Source organism: Rutidosis leptorrhynchoides, chromosome 7 (genome assembly GCF_046630445.1).
Source record: "Rutidosis leptorrhynchoides isolate AG116_Rl617_1_P2 chromosome 7, CSIRO_AGI_Rlap_v1, whole genome shotgun sequence".
In the NCBI taxonomy this organism is placed as follows: domain Eukaryota; kingdom Viridiplantae; phylum Streptophyta; class Magnoliopsida; order Asterales; family Asteraceae; genus Rutidosis; species Rutidosis leptorrhynchoides.
In genome coordinates, this window is record NC_092339.1 from 133,659,655 (window position 1) to 133,670,304 (window position 10,650).

Consider the following 10,650-nt stretch of genomic DNA (forward strand, 5'->3'; position numbering starts at 1 on the left):
GTTTATTGGGCCGAGATATATTAACTAAGTAAGCACCTTGGGCTGAATCCAGTTGGGCCGAAATAATAACGGGTTAAGTACATATTAGGTGCATTATAAATCAGGAAAAACAAATTGGAAGTATGGTTTGGATGTTGTTGGGGTTTCAAGAGGTCACGGGTTCAAATCCCGTCTGGAGCATTCTTTTTAGACAAAGCTTTAAGGGTATACACAATTACTTTTATTAATATTATTATTAGTATTATTAATTATATTAGAATTATGTGTATTATTAATTATTGTTATGATTATTATAATTATGATTGTTAGAATTATAATTATTATTACTAATGTTATATTTATATTTATAAGTATTAAAAACGATATTATCATTAAAATAAGTATTATGAGTATAAAAAAAAAATATTATCTTTATTATCATTTTTATTATTATTATTAAAATTATTAATATTATTATCATTTCTATTAAAAGTATCACTTTTAACCCAATTATCATTATTATTATTTTTATCACTACTAATATTATTTATATCAATACTTACAAATAACAAACTATTGATTTTTAAATATAACATTAAACAGGCATGTATATAAATATGGATATACTAACTATATAAATATTAACCATTTTGAATATAGATATGAAAATTAAATATATAATATATAAATTAAGATATAATAAATAAATTTGTTCGATTACGATTATGTGTATTAATAAATATACAAATGATATAGGTTCGTGAATCCGAGGTTAACCCTACACTTGTTAAATGACGTCATATGTATTTTTACTACAAAATACAGTATGGTGAGTTTCATTTGATTCCCTTTTACTCTTTACGTTTTTGGGCTGAGAATACATGCAAATGTTTTATTAACTGTCTTACAATAATTATATGCGTGAGTTTCATTTGATTCCCTTTTACTCTTTACGTTTTTGGGCTGAGAATACATGCAAATGTTTTATTAACTGTTTTACAATAATTATATGCGTGAGTTTCATTTGATTCCCTTTTACTCTTTACGTTTTTGGGCTGAGAATACATGCAAATGTTTTATTAACTGTTTTACAATAATTATATGCGTGAGTTTCATTTGATTCCCTTTTACTCTTTACGTTTTTGGGCTGAGAATACATGCAAATGTTTTATTAACTGTTTTACAATAATTATATGCGTGAGTTTCATTTGCCCTTTTTACTCTTTACGTTTTTGGGCTGAGAATATATGCAAATGCTTTACTAATTGTTTTACAATATTTATATGCGTGAGTTTCATTTGCTCCCCTTTTACTCTTTACATTTTTGGGGCTGAGAATACATGCAAATGTTTTATTAACTGTTTTACAATAATTATATGCGTGAGTTTCATTAATCTCTTTTTAAATGCTTTTGCAATATATATTTTTGGGACTGAGAATACATGCGCTGCTTTTATAAATGTTTTACGAAATAGACACAAGTAATCGAAACTACATTCTATGGTTGGATTATCGAATCGAATATCACCCTTTTTAGTCTGGTAATCTAATAATTAGGGAACAGACACCCTAATTGACGCGAATCATAAAGATAGATCTATCGGGCCCAACAAGCCCCATCTAAAGTACTGGATGCTTTAGTACTTCGAAATTTATATCATGGCCGAAGGAGGATCCCGGAATGATGAGGATATTCTTATATATGCATCTTGTTAATGTCGGTTACCAGGTGTTCAATCCATATGAATGATATTTTTGTCTCTATGCATGGGACGTATGTTTATGAGAAATGGAAATATGAAATCTTGTGGTCTATTAAAATTATGAAATGATTATTTATGTTAAACTAATGAACTCATCAACATTTTAGTTGACACTTTAAAGCATGTTTATTCTCAGGTACGAAAGAAATCTTCCGCTGTGCATTTGCTCATCTTAGAGATATTATTTGGAGTCATTCATGACGTATTTCAAAAGACGTTGCATTCGAGTCATTGAGTTCATCAATATTATTGTTAAGTCAATTATAGTTAGATATATTATGAAATGGTATACACGTTGTCAATTTACAATGAAATAAAAGTTTGTCTTTTAAAAATGAATGCAATGCTTGTAAAATGTATCATATAGAGGTCAATTACCTCGCGATGTAATCAACTGTTGTGAATCGTTTATAATCGATGTGGACTTCGTCCGGATGGATTAGAACGGGTCTTCACAGTTGGTATCAGAGCGGTGGTCTTAGCGAACCGGGTCTTGCATTAGTGTGACTAACTGATAGTCGTTAGGATGCATTAGTGAGTCTGGACTTCGACCGTGTCTGCATGTCAAAAGTTTTGCTTATCATTTCGTGTCGAAAATTACCTGCTTATCATTCTTAGAGAATCACTTGCTTATCATCCTTAGTCTAGACACATCTTATTGCATTGATTGCATGATTAGTGTATAGACAAAATTCATATCTTAGCATATCTGCTAATTCATATCTTAGCGTATCTGTTATTGTTACCTTTGCCTGACAGCTTCCGTAGATTCTTCCGTAACTTATGGGATTTTAGTATTATATATGCATATGTAAATTATGTATTGCAGGGTACTAATATACATCCTATAATCTATTTCTTATCGAAAATCATTCATCTGATCGTACGAGATGAATCCATCAACCAGTTCCAGTTCCTCAGATTCCGATAGCTATTACGATAGTTATTCCGACAGCTATTCCGACATGGATATTCACCTAAGCTCCGAAAGCAGTATAAACGAAATGGATCAACCAACTAGTCATCTTTAATTCTGGATGAATTGGGAGTGGGTTCGTAGTCTACTTAACCGATGGAGACGAGAAGAAGGCGATCCTTTTCACCAACCAATTACCCTCTTGACGATGAACCTGAAGCACTTACCGGTGAACCTGTTCGAGACACCATTTTTTTCTCTCTTTTCCAGGGTATCTCATCACAATTATATTCTATCCACAATTCTAAACCATATTCATCCACTCGTTCCGACCGACAATCATCCCGAAGTAATACAAGAAGTCAGTGAACTTCGTGCTCTAGTAATAGCCTTGAAAAATATGGTGCAAAACGTACCAGCTTTAGCAACATCACCGACACCAACAGTACCACCAACAACCCAAATTTCAACATCACATGCCTCAACATCTCATTCTGTACCTCGAGTATAATCACCGTTCTACGTATCGATCTACATCAATTATCTTCGTTCTTCATGGCGATTATGTAATCTCTAAAGTCTTAGAGATTATTTATTCTAGCTCAAACCAAAAAGCAAATGAGATTAATATCATATTAACTCATTAAATCCATGATTACATCTGAAGAAAATATATATGTAAGTATATTTTCACAAAGATTGTAATTAAAAATTCTTTCGTACAAACTGTTAATGGTAAAAATATTTTAACGGGTAGGTAATACCCGAGGAATATTTAGATTTCACATTAATAAGTTACACTGTACATTCTTCGAATCTGATTCAATAGTCAATTACTATCCTACTTACAACCACAGAAGTACGAATCCGTTCACCGTAGAATAACCATTTTCATTCAATTTCACATTTGGATTTTGACCTATCAGAATCCAACAAGTGGCATAATGAAGAAAACATTGGACAAAAATAAAAATTTGTTAGAAACAAACAGATTAACCATGAAATTTTTTTTATTAAGAATCCACGCTAACTGTTCCTAGCTAATTGTTCCTAGCTAACTGATCACATTTTATTTATCGTAATTTAATTATCGCAATTTACATTCTCGCAATTTTATTTAACGTCATTTAATTTCTGTTATTTATTTTTACGCACTTTAAATATCGGGACACGTATACAAGGTTTTGACATATCATATCGACGCATATATATATATATATATATATATATATATATATATATATATATATATATATATATATATATATATTATATATATATATTATTTGGAATAACCGTAGACACTTTATATGCAGTAATGATCGAGTTCTCTATACAGGGTTGAGGTTGATTATATAATAATATATATACTTTGAGTTGTGATCGAGTCTGAGACGAATACGGGTCACGATACGTATTAATTAATTCAAATATTATAAACTGTATATGAATTATTGAATTAGTAATTGTGGATTACTAACCGTGGACAACCCACTTTGGACAATTAAAATGAATTAAAATATTGATTATAACATATGAAACTAAACGATTCTTCAAGTTTGCCACTTGATTTCATTCTAAACTTCATTAGTATCTTGATGATTACAATCCGCGTTCAAACCTTTCATGATTCTTGAAAACACCTCAATCGAGAGGATGAACTAACCGCACTTCATCTACGGGAAGGAAAGATTGATGCATATAGTTATGCACCTGAAAACTCTTGGAAACTGAGTAAACGCTTAACGCGCAACTGTGCTAATTCCTTTAACGTTATTATTACCGAAAGTAACTTCTCAAATCTCTTTCCAAATTAGCCAACTTTGTCACAGCTCCAGCAAGTCAACTTCGACTTTTCAGTTGGATTAACCTTATTATAACCTCGATATATATGCATGCTCTTTTATTGTTACCGGAGAACCTATTATATCCCACCATATTATCAGTAGACGTATCAGCAACCTCGTTGCTCCTTGACTCAAATCTTTACGACAAATCACTATATTCATCTATTGAAGTCTCATCATGTACTCATCCGCATCTTGTAACAATAATTGTCATACCAATTACTGAGAATCAGCAATCAGTATTTCGAATCTCGTAGCATTTCTACATCAATAGTTATATGTGTACATATAACAATTAGCTCCTAGAATTACGACCTTCAATTCTGAAATTTTGAAAAGCACCCAACCTACGAATCAATACATTGAACTTTGAAAAAGCTGAATGAAGCAACAAAAACTGTGGGTAACCATAAACGACCTTAACCGTCGAAAGTTTGATGATAAAGAATGGAGTATTGGAAACATTCAATAGAAAATTTAGTACCGAAAAGCGAATTATGCGAAACCATGAAGGAAGCCATGGACAAATCACAAAGAATAAGTTTGACTTCAAAGAATCTAAATGATTCAATACCTGCTGAAGTCTTTAGCGAATATCTTGCTCCTTACTCTAAACCCTTGCGAACAATAGTTTCCATCATCCTCTGATCTTAGATATTCAAAAATATTATCGTATATTTCATTACCAATATCCTCCATATTTTTGAATATATTTTCAAAACTAATCTTATCTGAAATCATTAATCTTTTCATGCTATCAGTGTTACGTCATATAGAAACTGTTAATTTCTATATTCTGTAAACTTTCGAGTTTAAATTCTGAATGTTTTTGAAGTGTTGGGGAACTGATGCATGAGTTAGTATAATATAATGACACTTGATCAGCGTGATTATATTACAGTAAGTCATGCTGAGTTTCTAATGGAACGTGATGATTCACAGACTATAACGTCATCATGTGCCATGTTACACGACTCTTACATCCTATTTTAACCGCAAATGTATCGAGAACATATTTTCTTGATAGTTCTATCTTTCCCTTGAATTCTGGTAATTCGACAAGTCAGATTGTGCTATTACCAATTCTTTCTTAGAACATTAACTATGTTCATTCCGAAATTTATATCTACGAATTTTGGACCATTATTCGCTTGACTTGAAGTCGGGAAGAGAAGACAAAAGTATGGAACTCTTGAATATAAAAGAAAATATAAAGTTCGACAACAACACATAAATTACAAACCGTGTATATCAATACGTATTGCAACGTAAAGACACGGGAGGATTAAAAACATTATAATCCCAAGGAAACAATAGAAGTGAATAGATTCTTCTGGTGGCAGATGAAAGAGAAGAATGACAGATATGAAAGTTAGGAGTATATCAAGAATCAGTACTGGATGGAGCATATTAATGGATGCTTTAAAGTATGAGTTGAGGGAGAAAGAATAAAAGGTGTGAGTTGTAAGGAAATGACGGGGGTGAACTTATAGTAAAATGTCCGACAGAGCAATCAGAACAGATGATCGCATTTAAAGCGGATCCTAATTTCCCTTGATTACCGAGGAATCAAATCTTATTACGAAGATTTTCTTTAAATCCCATGAATTCCGGAAACCAATCATAACTGCGTCATCAGTTAAAACGATTCTACATTTACTCATTTCACTCTCTTGCGATAGTTTCACTTATACTCTTCGTATAATCAAAATTATTTTATCTATATTATTCAATGATGATAAAACTCTATTCTCACTTCATATTCGTCATGAAAACATTCTTATAGTTAGCCATGACGACTTCGATCAAATTTCGGGACGAAATTTCTTTTAGCGGGTAGGTACTGTGATGACCCGGAAATTTCCGACTAAATTTAAACTTAATCTTTACATAAGTTCGACACAATAGGCGAAGTTTGTAATGTTAAAGTCTCAAAACCTTCGAACTGTGTTCATGTATATATTTGACCTTTGACCATTACCGACGATTCACGAACAACTATTTATAAATAGTTATATATATATATATATATATACACACACACATATAGATAATAATATATATATATATAAATATGTATATGAAAATTACTTGTAAATATATATGAACTTTAAACATAAGTAATATTATATATATTGTAACTTATAAATATGAAATATTATATTAAATATGATATGATTAATAAATTGTAATTTATTAAATCTAAATACAAGTTTGAATATAAGTGTTATGCTAATATTAATATTTTACTTGCATTACTATTATTAATGTTAATATTAATATTGACATTTATATTTTTAATATTATTATTATTGAAATTATCATTGTTGTTATTAATAATAAACATTATATAGCTATAATATTTATTATTATTATAAGTATTTCTATTATTATTATTATTATTAGTATTAGTATTTCTACTTTTATTTCTATAATCAATAATAAGTGTTATTAATATAAATTTTTATTAATTAGAATTATTATTATTGTATTTACATATATATATATATTCAATATAATTAATTTAATTATTCAGTATATTATATACTTTATAAATGCATATATAAATATATAACCAATAAAATAAATAAATACGGATATAACAAGAAATATACAGATATATTTATGATATTGATACAACACGTAACACTTATCTATCACAATCAATCTAAATTAGTTGCTGCTCATGATTTGTACAATATCAAACTGTACATATTTTGTCTTCTGACAGATTTGTTAGATATTTGAAATCTTATATGGTACAAACCTGTTTTCGATCACTATCTGCCTTTTTAAACTTTTGTTTTCTTCTTTCTGATCGATTCCCCCTGTCGAGTATTGCACTACAAACCAAAGCCTTTTATCAAGGATATGGACACACTTAATTAATTTCACATCTTCACTGTCAGTTATCATTTATATCAGATGTAAATCCTTCAACTCACTACTACCTTTATCAATTACAACCACCCTCACCAAGAACCATCACTAACTCAGTTTAAAGATTTCCATAAAAATCACCACATTCATGATTATGCAAATCATCACCTCCATAATGAGCCATCGCCACACCATTTTTATCATCAACCACCACCACTCGCGATATTTTTTTTCTGTTTCCTGTCCAACAACGATAACTACAACCCGACTTCAATCACCCTAAATCACTATCTTCAACCTTAAACATACACCCTGAACGAATCACTGTTACATTAATATGTTTCTGTTTTTCTGTTTCATCACGAACAAGACCACCATACACTTCTGATACGATTAGCAATGAAAATTGAAACCATTCTTGATGAGTTGATTAAACGAAACCAGGTCACTTATTGCTGTTGTTTTCCTGTTACGAAACCATATACCTGTTTCCATTATTTTTTTTGTTGTTTCCCTTCCCATTATGTGATGCATTTAAACAACAAATAATGTGGGCCTGTTAATTAAATCATGAGCATATATAAAAAGAAAAGAAGAAGTGGAATCCACCTGGTGAGTAAAGGAGTCGACTAATATCTTGTGTTTCCATTTTCTTTTCAAATTCAGCCGACAAACATATAACCCCACCACCATTAGAGAATTTAATTTGAATCACGCTTCTTCACTTTTGAGTTCATACGTATAAATCCTTGGGCCATTGATTAACCATTGGGCTTGTGAAGAGTTAGACTTAAGAAGTTTGTTATTGGGCTAAGTAGATAACGAATCTTGTTGCTGTACGAACCAAATCCCCTGCAGAAATTCGCTTAGGTTATTACTCTTCAATACAATTACTAGTCTGTTACAGAAAGGTTAATTATGGAGATAGTGATACATTAGATGATAATGATAGGTTAGACGATGACGACTCAGATGATTGAAGATGATGGTATGTGATACATGAAATAACGAGTAACGAGTGGTGATTATGATTAGGGTTATTGTTATGATTACGGGATGGATTTATGATGATCGTGACCTTCCTGTTACGCTTTATTTTTTTTTCCTTCTCGAGAGTATGATGAAGATTACAAAGTATAATGATACTGTAATGGGAATTGATGAAGGTTAGGATGGAGATATGAAGCACGATTCTATGATGATTTTATGATAGTGGTTCTACGATGTTAATGATAAGATCATGATTATGATGAATGATAATATGTGATCAATGATAGAGATGATGAAGCTGAGATGATATTAATCGTAGGGTTTAGGTAATGGATTGGGCTATGGGATTTAATTGAGCCGAATACTTCTAAATATGTTTATTGGGCCGAGATATATTAACTAAGTAAGCACCTTGGGCTGAATCCAGTTGGGCCGAAATAATAACGGGTTAAGTACATATTAGGTGCATTATAAATCAGGAAAAACAAATTGGAAGTATGGTTTGGATGTTGTTGGGGTTTCGAGAGGTCACGGGTTCAAATCCCGTCTGGAGCATTCTTTTTAGACAAAGCTTTAAGGGTATACACAATTACTTTTATTAATATTATTATTAGTATTATTAATTATATTAGAATTATGTGTATTATTAATTATTGTTATGATTATTATAATTATGATTGTTAGAATTATAATTATTATTACTAATGTTATATTTATATTTATAAGTATTAAAAACGATATTATCATTAAAATAAGTATTATGAGTATAAAAAAAAATATTATCTTTATTATCATTTTTATTATTATTATTAAAATTATTAATATTATTATCATTTCTATTAAAAGTATCACTTTTAACCCTATTATCATTATTATTATTTTTATCACTACTAATATTATTTATATCAATACTTACAAATAACAAACTATTGATTTTTAAATATAACATTAAACAGGCATGTATATAAATATGGATATACTAACTATATAAATATTAACCATTTTGAATATAGATATGCAAATTAAATATATAATATATAAATTAAGATATAATAAATAAATTTGTTCGATTACGATTATGTGTATTAATAAATATACAAATGATATAGGTTCGTAAATCCGAGGTCAACCCTACACTTGTTAAATGACGTCATATGTATTTTTACTACAAAATACAGTATGGTGAGTTTCATTTGATTCCCTTTTACTCTTTACGTTTTTGGGCTGAGAATACATGCAAATGTTTTATTAACTGTTTTACAATAATTATATGCGTGAGTTTCATTTGATTCCCTTTTACTCTTTACGTTTTTGGGCTGAGAATACATGCAAATGTTTTATTAACTATTTTACAATAATTATATGCGTGAGTTTCATTTGATTCCCTTTTACTCTTTACGTTTTTGGGCTGAGAATACATGCAAATGTTTTATTAACTGTTTTACAATAATTATATGCGTGAGTTTCATTTGATTCCCTTTTACTCTTTACGTTTTTGGGCTAAGAATACATGCAAATATTTTATTAACTGTTTTACAATAATTATATGCGTGAGTTTCATTTGCCCTTTTTACTCTTTATGTTTTTGGGCTGAGAATATATGCAAATGCTTTACTAATTGTTTTACAATATTTATATGCGTGAGTTTCATTTGCTCCACTTTTACTCTTTACATTTTTGGGGCTGAGAATATATGCAAATGTTTTATTAACTGTTTTACAATAATTATATGCGTGAGTTTCATTAATCCCTTTTTAAATGCTTTTGCAATATATATTTTTGGGACTGAGTATACATGCGCTGCTTTTATAAATGTTTTACGAAATAGACACAAGTAATCGAAACTACATTCTATGGTTGGATTATCGAATCGAATATCACCCTTTTTAGTCTGGTAATCTAAGAATTAGGGAACAGACACCCTAATTGATGCGAATCATAAAGATAGATCTATCGGGCCCAACAAGCCCCATCTAAAATACCGGATGCTTTAGTACTTCGAAATTTATATCATGTCCGAAGGAGGATCCCGGAATGATGGGGATATTCTTATATATGCATCTTGTTAATGTCGGTTACCAGGTGTTCAATCCATATGAATGATATTTTTGTCTCTATGCATGGGACGTATGTTTATGAGAAATGGAAATATGAAATCTTGTGGTCTATTAAAATTATGAAATGATTATTTATGTTAAACTAATGAACTCATCAACCTTTTGGTTGACACTTTAAAGCATGTTTATTCTCAGGTACGAAAGAAATCTTCCGCTGT